Genomic DNA, 14,878 nt, shown 5'->3' on the forward strand with positions numbered 1-14,878 from the left:
GACCTTAACCCGTTCCACAGGGCCTGCAAGACAGAGTTGTTCTGCCAACTGGTTGAAGCCAAAATTAACATCAAGATGCTGGCCCCCTTGCTTGAAAGTCCACCTGTAGATAAGATCTAAGCCCTCCATATGCCTCCCCAGGCAGAAATTTATAAGAAGAGATGGCAATGGCAATTTTTATTTGGACTACCTGAATTTCAAATCCAGATTCTAAAGTTTAAACCTGCATTATATATTATATTTTTATTGTAAGCTGCCCTGAGCCCTTCTGGGGAATGGTGGGGTAAAAATCAAATAATAAATAAATAAATGTTGCTCAGGTTGCTTTTGCTGTCAGTTCTTTATCCAACAGAAGGCCAAAGTCCCTACTACTTTAGGGAGACTGCAGCCCCATCCAGAACAGGAGAGATCCCAATTCCTGGGTCAAACCTTTCCCCGGTCCGGGGACCAGGACCAGTCCGTAGATCAGTCGGTACCGGACCGTGGCTCTTTGTCCTCCTCCCTGGCTGCTGCCTCGGGTGCTGCCCTGCCACTCTGCTACCGGCTCACCTTTGGTGCTCTCCAGCAGCCACCATGGCTGGGGCTCCCTCTTGGTGTGGCACTGCCCAGCTGCTGCTGGCAACACCCCCCCCCCACCCAGCAGGTGGCGGGAAGTCAGGGGTGCTGGCTCGAAAGCAAGTGGAGCATGGGCTCAGACAGCAGCAGCGACATCCCTCAGCAAAAGACTACCCCCCCCAGGCCTCAGTAAAATTGTCAAGCGTTGACCGGTCCCTGGTGATAAAAAGGTTGGGGACCACTGCTGTAGACCGCTACCTAATAGGCTCCTGTCTACCTGGAAGACTTCCAGAGGTCTACACTGTGCAATGAAGCAGCATTGTTTCTTTGCAGCCATCTGCACCATAAGTAGGCTATAAAATGAGATGTAGTCCATACCTTGTTGGATTTGCCCTGAGTCTTTCATCATTGTCACTTTAGCCATCTCCTTTATCCTGTCATTATCTGCCACCCTTGAGTAAATCAAAGGGCTTCGTGGGTTCTTAGACTTGAGAGAGAGTACTTCGGTACAATCATGTCAATTGCCCAAATTATATTTCAGAGGTCAACCAGGTCAAGGACAGGATTGCCCACTCACAATGCCCATTACCCATTCTCAAAATTCCAAAAGTACCCACAAACTCAGCAAGACTGGAGACCCTTGGCAGAAACCATACTGAAATGTTTTGTCTGAATTCAATTCCTAAAGACTTTAAGATTAATATCTAAAAATTCTGGCTTTTTCGGTTCTGCTGGAAATTCATCATATGTTCCTAGTTCTGGTTGCAATGCAATTATTAATTTTTTATTTTGATATTTACTTTAATTTTTAAAGAGGTAAGAGGTGGAGACATTTTCAGGCTGGAAAGGGAAGAAATTAATTAGGATTATTTTAAATTTAAGATTAAAATAGTGTGCCTGCATATAGATTTGCTTCAATGAGGTAGGTCCACTGTAATGTTAAATATGACTATACAAATTAGGGAAGGTAATAGAGATATTGTCTGGGGAATAGCTGATGCCATTGTTATACATGCCATCTCTCACTTAAGGATAACTCTGTTCCAATCCTTCTGCTGAGATGCGTGAAATTAAATTGCTTTCCAAGATCATTTGTCTAAAAGCTGCATGCATTAATAAAATCTTTGTTTCAGCCCTTGGATAGCTCCAGTTGACTTGAGCCCCATCATCATTCAGATAGTTCTTTTACTCTCCCTTATTTGGTATATTTAGCTGATAGAAGACAAGAGTAAAATGAAATTGCTGATAGGGAAACAGCAAGCCTGGAGGTATACGGTCCCCAACTCATTTGCCTTGAAGAAGCAGCTTGTCCCAATTGAGAAATGAATGTTTGCTTTGCAGATGCCACTTGCTTCAAAGTAAGAACACCTGGTTTATTAGGCGCATAGAGGAAATACAAACAATTATCACCTTACATAATGATAACATACAATATGTCTGTTTTAACTTGTTATCTGTGTCAAGTACTCAAATGCATTTTTGAGCCGTATTTTTAAGAAAACACAGATAAATGATGGTGTCCTTACAGAAATAGCCACATCCAGATGTGTCCTGTAATCTGTATTATTAGGCCAAAGTTATTGTTTTGATAGAATTGGAGTCCCTCTCAGTGAGGGGGAGCTTTTGATCTTTTGATTTTCTAGCAGAAGAAAAAACATATCCATAGGCTGTGATCTAATAAGATTTCAAACTGTTACAAGTTGCTAGAATGCATCCTTTTTTATTTCCTCAGACCAACCATCCTAAATAACAACCACAATGAACAACTGTTCCGCACACAATGACAGAGATGATGACAGAACAGCAAAGGAGCCCACTTACAATTCACCCAAGTTAACGGTGTTGCACTGCATTTTCTAAACAAAGATTGCTGAGTGCTGGTAAAGTACCCACTTAATACTCATTCACCAAGATTACAGATGCAGTAAAGACAAGTGATGAAGTTCACAGCAGGAATTTTCATGTGATGCAAAATTTCCAACAACATTTTGAGTTCACTCCCCCCCCCCCCCAGTACTGTACTTAATCTACCCTGGAAAATGAAGTGAGCCTTCCTATTTGTTTTTCAGAGTTCAATTGTGCTGTTCATCTCTTTAGAAACTAATTGATGTAGAGGTTACATTATCAAAGTGTAGCCTCACTCCTAACATTCTGGATTCATCATAATTGTCAACCCAGTTGAAAGCAAGCTTAAAATGTATATGTTTTATAAATGTTTGGTCTCCAGTGACCATACCTCTCAAGGCCATTCTAAGGAGAATTAACACCCTTCTAAGCCCTGTGGCATGAATGGACTTAGAAAGTTGTAACTCTGCTTAGGATGGCACTGTGCTTGCCAGAATTGGCAAGAAACACAACTCAAGGAGAACTTTTATTCACTACAATGTTTTTTGTGAAGAAAATATTTTAATGAAATGCTTATACAGATTTTGGTTCATAAAGACAATATTTTTCAGACAACAGTGAAAGTTAGCAGACTTGAAGGCAAAGCTGGACACTTCTCTATCCAAGGTAATGGAAGTTTCACGGGAACCTAATTGTGTGACATAATCACATAATGCATTGGTCTACTCTGTGGACCTAATGATGTGTTCTGTCTTCAGCTTATGACATGATGTGTATAGAACAACTTCACAGGAGAAAACAGCCTCTTATTTTATTAGTAATGTTTCCAGTGTTAATTCTGACACAAGTATGTTTGGGTAGATATTTGATCTGAGTAGATATTTGATTGCCGTTGCATTCTGTAGTTTGCAGGCATCAATGCTATCTTATGCAGAATTTAATTGGTAACATATTGCCAGTTAAATTAGGTGCCATATGATACATATTTAAATTGGGGCAATTTGCTCACAGAGAACAAGCTGGCAATAGATTGCAGTAGCGAATAAAATAACTGTCTATCAAATTGCCAGTTTTATAAGTTTTATTAGAGCAATCTTTGTCAACACATTCACAGTTTTAGTCATCACTTCTATCACAGTTTAATGTATGTTCTTTGTTGGGGGAGGGGGATGCCATGTATGTGTTGCTAGCCATAAGCCAAATCATTCCTCTCCTTTAAATCTTGACTTAAAATCCACTTCTCTTAAAAGATTTTTTCCCTGGATCACTCCATCTTCTTCTCTTACATGATGCTCATTTATCCTGTTTTACTACATAATCCTTCAAGATCTCCTTCATTTTCCCAATACTTTTTTGTTGTGTGTCTCAATACCTTGTAGGGCCTACATGAAGACACTACCTTGTCAGTTCTAGAAGGATAGTCTTTAGGTTGCTGCAGCAAAATTTCTTGTGACATTTTGAATACTAACCATGATAGGCTCCCATAAATCAACTGAACCTCTTGAGATTTGGGGGAACTAGGCTCTTTTGAAAGAACATTGTTTCAAATAGTACAAAATACATTTGTTTCAGACCAATAACCAACTATGTCTAGAAATTACATATAAGTATAAATAATTTTTTAAGCCACCCGTTCAAGCTAATTTTTTGGCCACAGCCTTCTTCAGAAATTCTGGAACATCTTTAACACGCCTGCGGCGCCGCGGGCGCCGCGGACTAAATAATTCGTTAAGCCCTTGGGGGGAAGGCTTTGTCCGTGATGAGGAAGGGGCCTGATTGGCCCCTTCCTCCAGACAGACCATCAGCCGGGCCAATCGGTAGGCGCTTTGCACCTGCTGATTGGCCCGGCCGATTCCCAGCCTGCTGACAAGGAAGCAACTGCGAGCCGCGCAGAGCGCGGCTCGCAGTTGCTCCCTTGATGGCGGGCTGATGTGTCGGGAGGCACGACTGCCGGGGGCTCCGCGCGACTGCTAGGGCCTCCCTGGTCTAGCGCCCGCTGTATTTAGATTACAGGGGGCTTGATTACAGGGGGCTTGAGGGGGAAATAACACCATAAGGATCCTGATACCCAGTTTATATGATTAAAAGTCAAACCCACAAATACACATATCACTCAATGAAACAAAGTAAGTTGGAGCTCCAAATGACTGCCAAGGCTCTTGACTGGCTCCAAGACATGGTAGCAATTTAGTCAGATGCAAATGTGTCAATACAGACCGGTATCCCCATACCTATGTGAGCCTGTGGCCAGATATTATTATTATTATATATAAGGTTTAAATTATTGATACCTATAAAATTGATAAAAATATTGAAGACTCAGAGGACTTGTCACTGAGGAAAGAATTTCACTGAAAACGGATATTACCTGGATTCCGTTTTAACAGAAGTCCTACAGAATAAACAGATAATGAAAACTACAAAAAAGGACATTTTCTTTCTTTTATGTATTGCCATTGGATAGGTCTTTTTCTCTCTGTTTGGTTTAATTATTAGGCCATCCTTATATTCTTGCATGGCTCCAAGACATAACTGAGAACAAAATAACAGTTATAACTGTCTTGTCTTAGCTTATAACCACTCACAAGACTTACTGGTTGTTTCCTTTGGTCACAGACTGTTAATTTGAAGCTGGTATTGTGGCGCAGAGTGGTAAGGCAGCAGGCATGCAGTCTGAAAGCTCTGCCCATGACGCTGGGAGTTCAATCTCAGCAGCAGGCTCAAGGTTGACTCAGCCTTCCATCCTTCCGAGGTTGGTAAAATGAGTACCCAGCTTGCTGGGGCGTAAACAGTAATGACTGGGGAAGACACTGGCAAACCACCCTCTATTGAGTCTGCCATGAAAACGCTAGAGGGAGTCACCCCAAGGGTCAGATATGACCCAGTGCTTGCACAGGGGATACCTTTACCTTTTTATAGCCAGGCAGCTTCAACTTGCTTGTGTTCTCATTAAAAATACAAATGGCAACTCATTTCCATGTACTGGTTATCCCATTTGGAATAAAGTTATGCAACCCAAAAATGGAATAATGGTCTTCCCTAGATAATAAAACACCAATCTTCAACCGATTGTATTCTCCCCTCTGTAGTATTTTCAAGACCAAGAATCTCAGAACTTCTGCTTGGTGGCCAGCTTCCCCCAAATGTTCTGTCATCAGGTTGAATTATTTTTAATGGTTTTAAAATATTTTATAATCTGCTTGCTGATCAAATAGTTCTTTGGTTTGTAATCCGACTAACCTCAGTGGGAAAGGCAGATTGAAGCAAAATACAACTGGCATTTAGCAAACTGCAGTGTACACTTAAAAAAATGAAGTTGTCATTGTGGAAAGACTGATCTGATGATTTACTAAATAGACAAATACTCTAAGAATTTCTGTGCAACCTCACTAATGAATATTCCCAGTCTAGCAGCTCCTTGAGGGTAAGAAAGATACCCGAGTCCACTTGTTATCCAATAGATATTCCAGACATAGAAGATTGTGTACACTTGCATTATCACACACATAACTTTGGTACTGGGACCAAGGGCCATATTCCCCCCTCCTAAGGAAATCTAAAGTAACAATAACAGTTTTCCAGAAGTCAAGATTCACAGCTAGAAATCTGTTACTGAGTTCTGCCCAAAGTTCTCCCAGGACTGTCAATTGTCCAGTGCCCAATTTTCCAATGCACTAAACTTCTCCTCAATAAGTCATTTCAGCAAATTCACCGTACAACCATGATTTTAGCTGACTTCATGCAATATAACTGCAATAAAAATAAAAATACATCCTTTACCTCATGAGAGAAATATCTCATTATAGGTAGTTACAGTTTTGAGACTTACGATTTCTTGAAGGTTTATGCAGAGAAGTCAACACAGTCAGACTAAATAATGTGTCAACACAGACTGACTAAATAAATTGTTAAATTTTCTAAGTGTGTGGTTCTACAACACTGGTGCCTTTTAGTCAAAGGAATCCGACATGGATGGTTTTTGTTAACAAGTTCAGTGGAATATTAGCTTCAAAATGGTTCAAGGGATAGAGCTATTCATATTCTTAGTCAATCTTTTAGATATAGGTTATTTATTTCTATTACAAAATTTGTATTCTGACTTTCTTTGGTTACAAGAGCCATCAAGGTGGCTATCAATTTAAACATGTGAAAAAAGTACATCATGACACTTCCTACATAATCTACAGTGTCCAAATATTCCTTTATCAATATTCAGATTACTTTTCTATTCTTTGCCTTAGCACTGTTAAATGGAGAGAGAAAGAAGATCTTGCCAGCCTCCAAAACTTGTGGAGGGGCCAATGTGCATACCAAGAAGTTCCAGAGGGAGCCCTATAAATCTTCCAGCAGAGTCACTGTGTTTTTGTGCATTCTCTCCTAACCTAGCAATGACCCTTACCAAGCACAGACTCTAAGATTATTTATGCTCATTCCAGGAATAATCTGCATTAGGAAGCTGTGTAAGATCAGAATTTGTGTGCTTTTTCTGAAGGCTGATTTTGTAGCATCTGGGTGCACTTATTTTGGAGACAGCGGCTTACCAAGTTCATGCTTGCTTCTTTTTGCAAACTAAAGCAGTGATCTCCAGAAAATTCTCACCAAGCTTATATGTGTGTGTGTATGTGTGTGTATTTCACAATGGAATGTGTTTTTCCTCATAATGGTTGATTTACACACAAACAGTGGAGAGGCTTCTGAAATGGTACTACTGTGAGAGAGTTGAGCAATCAAATATAGGATTTCTGTGAATATAATGCTAAAATTATGGGTTATAAATTGCTCTTACCTTGGGCTGACTGTATGACACTGGTTATAATTTACAAAAAGAAAGGTGGATATGTTTTTTTTTACTCCACTGTTTATGTGCATGACATAAAATACTGTGTTTGTTGCAATAAGGCAATGTTAATATGCGGTAACGATTGCACAAAGATATCCACATAATTATGGCAGGGCGGGATGCTGTGTTCATAGCATTTGCCCAAGAATGTTGCACACAAATGGATTTACATACAAATGAGATAGTGGCAGAAAAATCATTGGACTTTGATAAGGCAATATAGAGTAGTTGTTATGACATTTTAGTTGAGATGATGCACTGACTATTCTCAGCCTTGTGGTACAGTTACTGGGATGGGAATCACGATCTACTGAAAACAAACAGCTATTTCAAAATATATCCCTTTGGGAACTGGATGTACAGTTACATGATCCAGGTTAGATCCAGCACAAATTTTCCATGTTGCAATCTTGTACAAACAGAATCTCAGGGGGGAAAGAACATAGTAGCTGCTTGCTCTAAGTTATTGTATTTCCATTTGTGCAACCAATTTCTGTGCCCCGTCATACAAAGGGAGGAAAGTATTCAGTGCTGCATAAGATCTTGACAGGTGGAACTGTGCTAAGTCTATTTCAGCTTCCACTTATACAAAGCTAGATCCAAGCTTCTGAGTGCAAACACTGTTTAAAAGTCAAGATTCTACATATTGTTATCTCAGTCATACAAGAATATGAAGTCTGCAAACAATTCTCCTCCCTAAATATTTGGTTTTTAAGTATTTAAAGCCTTGTCAACATGGTTGAAACTAAACTTGCTTAGGTAAGAGTGCCGTTGGTAACGGGGTTATATCATTTGACATGGTTCAGAGATGTGAATAGTCGAGCCCAGGCTTTCTCAGCCAAGGTTTTGTGAATGGGGTTTCTTGATGGCCCTGGAAGTGTTTCCCAAATGGATGGGAATTAATTTTTAATATATTTTTAAATTTTATAAAACATGTATTAGGTGATATTATATATGGTCATGTTGACTACAGGGCCTGTAGGGAGCTATGTAAGCTCTCTCAGCCAAGGAAGAGCCAGTGTCGGACAGAGCAGGTAGCAGTGACATTAAGAGATCAGTGGTCCAGTTTAATATAAGACAACTTCAAGCATATAATATTAGATATGTTAGGTTACTTCTAAAATTCCCCCCCAAAATGTGCACTCCAAGTTTTGCCATACTTTGTTCTGTGGGAGTTCCATTGCATTGGTCTGGACCACAACCTTTGCTTGGAGCAGCTACCCACTCCATGTAAACTTACACTCCAAGTAAGTTCCATGTAAATGAGCACAAGCCAGGAAAATTAAGCTCAGTATCACATTTCATTCACAGACTGATAACCATGTGCTTGATGATCCAGTTTACTTACATAATGTGATGGCATCATGACTAATAATTTGTCAGAAATGGTGCATGTTGACAATGGCCAGCAGTTTCTAATGTCATAGAATCATAGAATCATAGAGTTGGAAGGGGCCATACAGGCTATCTAGTCCAACCCCCTGCTCAACGCAGGATCAGCCCAAAGCATCTTAAAGCATCTAAGAATAGTATGTATCCAACCTTTGCTTGAAGACTGCCAGTGAGGGGGAGTTCACCACCTCCTTAGGCAGCCTATTCCACTGCTGAATTACTCTGACTGTGAATTCTTTTTCCTGATATCTAGCCTATATCATTGTACTTGTAGTTTAAACCCATTACTGCGCGTCCTTTCCTCTGCAGCCAACGGAAACAGCATCCTGCCCTCCTCCAAGTGACAACCTTTCAAATACTTAAAGAGGGCTATCATGTCCCCTCTCAACCTCCTTTTCTCCAGGCTGAACATTCCCAAGTTCCTCAACCTATCTTCATAGGGCTTGGTCCCTTGGCCCCAGATCATCCTCTTTGCTCTCGTCTGTACCCTTTCAATTTTATCTACGTCCTTCTTGAAGTGAGGCCCCCAGAACTGCACACAGTACTCCAGGTGTGGTCTGACCAGTGCCATATACAATGGGACTATGACATCTTGTGATTTTGATGTGATGCCCCTGTTGATACAGCCCAAAATGGCATTTGCCTTTTTTACCGCTGCATCACACTGCCTGCTCATGTTTAACTTACAATCCACCAGTACCCCAAGGTCTCATTCACACACAGTATTACCTAGAAGCATATCCCCCATCCAGTAGGCATGCTTTTCATTTTTCTAACCCAGATGCAGAACTTTACACTTATTTTTATTAAATTGCATCTTGTTCTCATTTGCCCATTTTTCCATTGTGTTCAGATCTCGTTGAACTCTGTCTCTATCTTCTGGAGTATTTGCCAGTCCTCCCAATTTGGTGTCATCTGCAAACTTGATGAGTAGTTCCTCCACCCCCCCCCCCATTGAGATCATCTTAACACCGCCTGCGGCGCCACGGGCGCTGCGGGCTAAATAAACCGGTAAGGGGTTCTGGGGCGGGATGTGTCCGGGATGAGGAAGGGTCCGGATTGGACCCTTCCTCCGGACAGACAATCGGAGGGACCAATCGGCAGGTGCGAAGCCTCCCGATGCATCAGGCCGCTGCCTGCTGCTGCCGCCAAACTTCGCCCCCCTGCACAGGCCCGCACAGCCCCGCCACCCTCATGGCGCGCACTGCTAGCGCCCGCTGCATTTTGATGGGCTTATTTACTTGTTAATAAATATGTTAAAAAGTACCAGACCAAGCACCGAGCACTGAGGTACCCTGCTACTCACCTCCTTCCAGTCTGATGAAACACCATTGACAAACCTCTTAGAGTGCAGTTCTCTAACCAATTCCCTCTGAAAATCCAGATTGCAGTCCTTCAATTTATCCATCAGAACATCATGGGGAACCTTATCAAAAGCTTATTAAAATCCAAGTAAACGACATCAACCGAATTTCCACGATCCAGCAAACCTGTTACTTGGTCAAAAAAGGAAACCAGGTTGGTCTGACAGGACCTGTTGGAGACAAATCCATGCTGACTTCCTTAAATCACCAAATTGTCCTCCAGATGTTTGCTGATCACTCCCTTTAATATCTGCTCCATTATCTTACCCACAACAGAGGTCAGACTCACTGGTCTGTAGTTTCCCAGGTCATCCTTCCTCCCTTTTTTGAGGAAGGATATGTATCATTACATGAACACAAATATTCTTTCATATGACTGGTTTGTTTGTTTTTAACATCGATTAGCTGGAAAAAATATTTCTAAATAAATAAACTGAAGGAAGGAAGGAAGGAAGGAAGGAAGGAAGGAAGGAAGGAAGGAAGGAAGGAAGGAAGGAAGGAAGGAAGGAAGGAAGGAAGGAAGGAAGGAAGGAAATCATGATCATAATCCTTATAAGACATAATAGAATTGTTATTATATCAGTCCCCCCCCCGCCATTGCGATTTTTTAAAGTTTTTTTAAAATTAAGAATAGTTCAGCAATGGGTAATAATAGTAATGGTGAATTTATGGCAATACTATTTAGTTCTGTGACACTTACCATTGTTTTCCAATACTGAATATTAAATGCTGCCTGAAAATATGGCCAATCCATATTAAAACCTGAACATTAAATAGATTTCTGTGACAGTTTCATAACCTAGACAGAGCTTTATAAAATTAAGCCAAATACTGTTCATAGTTTCAATCAAATGTTATGAGTTTCCTAGAAGACAAAAATTGAATTCTATTCAATATCTTCGTTTAATATGTTCTTTTTAATATGCAGACATATCCTTATTTTCTGAGCATGTTTTCAGAGACAGATGTGGAATTATGTCACAAATTCCATCTGTGCCTATGATTTTCTCTTTATGATTCTATGGATGGAGACCTTTAGCCAGGTAAAGAACTGTATACTAACTGATCAAATGTTTAGGAGGGGGAACATAGAGCTGGATTGGGTCTATCCTACCCTACTTTCACTACTTAACTGCTGGCAGCAGGATTCTAACTACTTCTTTTAAGTTATAAACAAAGACCGTTTCCGCATGAGGAATCTGCCCCTGGACAGCCTCTGGTTGCTGGTGGGTTTTAGAGCCCCCTCCACATGATGTTACCTGCATCCCAAGGCTGTCCAGGGGCTGGCTCAAGTTTGGTCCAGGTTTGCATTGGGATGAAATTGCAAAAAGTGGATTTGCCACTTTTTATCTCTCATCCCATCAGTGAGCAACTAGAGGCAAGCCCATATGGAGGCAGAAAGGCTCGATAGTCTCTGTAGTGTTGTCCTGCACACGCACCCACCTTCCCTCTCCATTTCCTGCTCCAAGTATTTTTTTAATGGCATGGTCCACATTGCAGCATGACCACAAAGCTACATTGTCAAAAGTAAAATAAAATCTTCTTTAAAGTGTCCATGGTCTTTTGGGGATCAGGCAGGTAAAGCATAGACCCGTTTTGGAACTGGGGAACGAGGGGGACAGGTGATCGAGCAGCTTTCTCCCAATCATTCAGCCATGTTTGCGCTTTATTTTTAAACCTCCAATTACACAAATGGGCTCCAGTTTCCCTTGTTCAGCCTCTGAAATATCAGGCAGGCAAAACACAGACCTGTTTGTATTTTTTGGAACTGAGAAATGAAAAGGGAAAGGGAGGGGGGCGGGTGATTGAGCAGTCTTCTCCCGATCATTCAGCTCTGTGTGCATTTTGTTTTTAAGCGAACCGTTTACACAAAATGACTCTTCTGGCTCCAGTTATCATATTCAGCATCTAAGAAATCCACCCAGACACAAATAAAGTACAAAAGAACATGAATGCCCCCCAAAAGGGGGGGAATGCTGTATAGTTCTGGTGTTTCTCCATAGCAACACAGAACTGTTGATTTTATTAAAAATGCATCTGTGTTGTGACATTACTGCATAGCAATGCGGAAGTACCTTAAAAAAATAGTTTTGGAGCTTGGAGGGGAAGAAAGTTTCAGTCCCTGAGAGAACTGCTGTGTTGTGATTGGTGGTTTGCTGTGATTGACAAGCCAAGTTGCAGGGGGGGAGTCACTTTTGTCTTCCCTTGCAACCTTGTTGGGAGGCAAAAAGCCATGATGGGGCAGAGGGAAAATGCAGGAGGGGTCTCCTGTGAGGAGGGCTCCAAATGCAAGGTTTACTGCCCTGCGTTTGCAAGCAGGGGGCCACTCGCATTTTAGCCCTCCATGTGGAAACGGTTAATTTATCTCACCTATTGATCATGGATACTGAAATATATATATATATATATTCACCTCCCCCTTCTTCCATCATTGAATCCAAGGCAACATATATTATTCTCAGGAGGCCTCCCATCTACCCGAAATGCTTCAGGTAAGTGCATGCAGCATGTGCCTTCTAACCATACCGTAGGACCATCTAATGTAATATTGAGATACACTTGACAGTGTCTTGGTTTCTAGGTAAAACAAAAATGGTAACCTCATCCTGAACTTTCTTACTTGCACCAGGATGCACCAGGAGCATCAGGACCAGGAGCTCTCAGCCACATCTACCTCATAGGATGTCTGTTGTAGGGAGAGGAAGGGAAGGCGATTGTAAGCTGCTTTGAGGCTCCTTCAGGCAGTGAAAAGTAGCGTATAAAAACTCTTATTCTTTTTCTTGATCTCCCAGCACAGGTAAATATGCAGCTGCAGATATTTAGAATGGGAGTGCCAAGTACAATGTCTGAACGGCCTTTGCTGATAAAGAACAGATCCCCCATTCCCCTTCTCAATGAGGGAAGTTCTGTGACAAATGTACCTGTCTGTGCTCTCTATTGATACAATAAGAGAAGAGTTCCATGTGTGCATTGGAGTAGCTGCATTTGCCATACCAGTCTGACTGACGGTGGTTTGTGAAACATAATATTTAGTAATGGATAATGAAGGGTTTATGGATTTATGGGGAGGGCATTCTAGGTCGGGGTGCCCTTTTAGCTTCTGTAACTTTGCATTGTATTTTCATAGTTAAGAGAGCAGATGCTTGTAAGCTCCAAAGGTTCTGCAGGGGCTCATCAGGAGTGGATGTGAGCACCGGTTCCATCAAGTCCAATAAAAACCAGTTTTAAAATCTGAAGTTTTCTTTCTGTTCCCCTAGTATTAAAGACTGCAACTGCAAATCTGATGTTCCTGTAAGAAAATTGATTAGTTCAATTTCAAGGTGTCAAACTGGTGTACAGTTCAGTACACAGTAAAATTCAATTTTGGTGATTAACACTCAGAGACATTTTTTTGTTGTTGTTATAATATCCAAATTCTTATTTCCAAACCTGGTGCTCATTGTTCTGGTACATTTGCTTCCACCGCAATCATACGCTAGTTACTAGTTTTAGAGATCATAGCAGAAAGAAACGGAGTGCTAACAATCTACTGTGCAAATAATGTTTGCATTGCATTCATCATGGCTGGTGGAAAGACAGAGGAGGAAATGAGGAGGAAACAGTTATTATGCTAGCGAAAGAAAAACAAGGGCATGCCAATCAATTCCATATTGTGTTGTGAAGACACAAACTGGTCTTCTTGCAGCTTCCCAAATCTCTTTTCTGAGAAAGTCTCTAAAGCAACAGGGTGGGGGGAAGCTTTTGTATTGGTATTAGAAATAATTTACAGAAATCAGATTTGCTTACCAAAGCAACGGGCTTTCATGAGATGCCAGGGTTACTCCTAGAAAGGCTTAATGGATCCAAGTATTTTATTTATGTATTGCCGTGACAAATATTCTATAGGCTGATGCTGAATTTTCATAGCATTCGATTATCGGTGCAAAAAGTATCTGGAGAATGCAAAAAATGTTCATGGAAAACCGTTATATTTTCACCTTTCTCACATTTTTTTCCCTTACCTTTTTATAGCTGTTTCCCAATCTTCTGCTGTTATAGAAAGCTAGAAAGGACTTTTTCCACTGCATGAGCCCAGTCAATCAGGAATCGCAACATGAAGATGTCAAGGTATCCAATCCTATTTGTCTTTATGATTGCATCCCTAATGACAAACATGGCCATTGCATTGTCCTCTCTCTGAATGCAAGGGAAGGTGGCACATCTTTCTGTTACCCAGGCAATCGGTCCAACATCCACATAGCCTTGCTATGATAAGCTGACAGTTTCACTGTCCACATGAAGACTTTCACATCTGTTTTAGGCTTTTGTTTGTAATACTTTGTTGGGGAACACAGCTATACCTGGTCTGAGATGCTAAATAAGAGTATATTTTTAAAAGAAAGCTCTACTTTTGCAATGTCTTCAGGTCTACAGGGCAAAATTCCACAACTGTTTGATTTATTGAATTCCCTTCTGTGAAGTTTGGTAAGAGTCTACTTATGATGGTAAATTGATTGATATGGAAGGTTTCCCAAATCAGTTTTTAAAGCAGCTGTATACAAACATATTTTTCACATAGCTACCGAGATGTGACAATAAACGTCCTTATCTTGTTAATGATCTCTTACTGGAAAACATACTAACTGAAGCAACATAATCTTGACACTTCATCATCAGAGCTGAACAAAATAATGACAAAATAAGATACAAAGAGATTCTCTGAAACATATTTGACTGCCTTGCTAAAGGTTAAGAGCGTGACCCTCTAATCAGACACCCAATAACCAGTCCTCTCTGGTATAAGGGGCCCAGTTTAATGTATTTTTCACATAATTTTCTTGTATTTGTTCACAGTTCCCTCAGAATTCTCTCAGCCCTACCTACCTCACAAGGTAAGCCACTT

The 14,878-nt window shown here is 40.9% G+C and overlaps 1 protein-coding gene and 1 long non-coding RNA gene across 2 annotated transcripts in view; one reads left to right on the forward strand and one right to left on the reverse strand.

Annotated features, from left to right (window-relative positions):
• AFF3 (ALF transcription elongation factor 3) overlaps positions 1-14,878 on the reverse strand; it is a 388,206-nt gene that overhangs the window by 328,461 nt on the left and 44,867 nt on the right. The window lies entirely within an intron of this gene.
• Positions 1-14,878, forward strand: part of LOC143840236 (uncharacterized) — a 59,825-nt gene that overhangs the window by 8,782 nt on the left and 36,165 nt on the right. The window contains exons 2-3 of the long non-coding RNA XR_013232079.1: positions 14,008-14,103; positions 14,830-14,867. This is a non-coding gene — a long non-coding RNA (uncharacterized LOC143840236). The remainder of the gene's footprint in view (positions 1-14,007; positions 14,104-14,829; positions 14,868-14,878) is intronic.

This window comes from Paroedura picta, chromosome 6 (assembly GCF_049243985.1).
Source record: "Paroedura picta isolate Pp20150507F chromosome 6, Ppicta_v3.0, whole genome shotgun sequence".
In the NCBI taxonomy this organism is placed as follows: domain Eukaryota; kingdom Metazoa; phylum Chordata; class Lepidosauria; order Squamata; family Gekkonidae; genus Paroedura; species Paroedura picta.